The following is a 1,197-nucleotide window of genomic DNA, read 5'->3' on the forward strand; positions in this document are numbered from 1 at the left end:
TGTGTGTGTGTGTGTGTGTGTGTGTGTGTGTGTGTGTGTGTGTGTGTGTGTGTGTGTGTGTGTGTGTGTGTATTAACATTTAATATGTTTAAATAAATCTACAGGAGATGGGACCTTCTCCTTTAATCTGTTATATTTTATGCTGAATTGAATGTAGTATATCTTGGATTTTTCAGTATGAAGGGAAGCCAGACAAACAAAAAACATTGCTTTAGCTTGAACAAATTTGACAAAAAGTTTCTCTTGAACTTTTACAACATGCCAGAAAACATGCCAGAAAACCCACCAAACACTCTATAGCTAGCACATTTTTCTTTTAACATACCAGAAACAAAAAATCATTCTCATGGGAGAATGTGTTAAAAGACATGCACATACTCCAAATAGCAATTTACAGCCAAATTGAGCTAATGAAAATAACACATGCTAAACAAAAGGGAGTCAAAAACAGAGACACAAGCAAAGATTTAAAACCTCACATGGACAATTTGAAGATTCATTGTGAGCTTTTAAACAATCCAGAGAGCAAAAAAGGATTTTTAATTGATGGATTTGAAAATAACAGAACCAAGAATGTATTTAACTTTGTGGGTTTTCCTATTTAAAGTCCAGTTTAAATCCACTGAAGTTAATAGACTGAATTTCACTGAATTATATGGCTCAGGCCCTCGAGTGGATTAACTGAGTGGGTCAGGTCCTTGGAACGTATGAAGCACAGCAGTTGTCTCGGGGATTATAATCATCTGTTTCAGTCTAGTCTATGTTGTTTTCAAGTGACTGACCTGTGAAGCCTACGGACACATGAATATGTGTGTGTGTGTGTGTACAGACACACACACACATATATACATATATGTGTGTGTATTTATGTGTGTGTGTGCATATGTGTGTGAATGTATGCATGTATATACACATATGTGTGTGTATGTGTTGTATATGTGTGTGTGTATAATATATATATATATATATATATATATGCTTTACAGGTCAGTTATTTATAATATGTATATGTGTGTGTGTATGTATACACACATATATAAATTTATATAGGGTATTTAAAATGATCTAGGTTCTTTAAAGAAACATCACATCTCCACTCAATGTATCTGAGTGACCACTGGATTTAAGATGGAAAGAATCATTAACAGATTCTGTGATGCCTCCAGACAAGCCAAACAAATTCATTTCAGGGCTGCT

The 1,197-nt window shown here is 34.3% G+C and overlaps 1 protein-coding gene across 4 annotated transcripts in view; it reads right to left on the reverse strand.

Annotated features, from left to right (window-relative positions):
* Positions 1-1,197, reverse strand: part of ADCYAP1R1 (ADCYAP receptor type I) — a 273,151-nt gene that overhangs the window by 35,158 nt on the left and 236,796 nt on the right. The window lies entirely within an intron of this gene.

This window comes from Gavialis gangeticus, unplaced genomic scaffold (genome assembly GCF_001723915.1).
Source record: "Gavialis gangeticus isolate Ggan-Ray unplaced genomic scaffold, GavGan_comp1, whole genome shotgun sequence".
NCBI lineage: Eukaryota > Metazoa > Chordata > Crocodylia > Gavialidae > Gavialis > Gavialis gangeticus.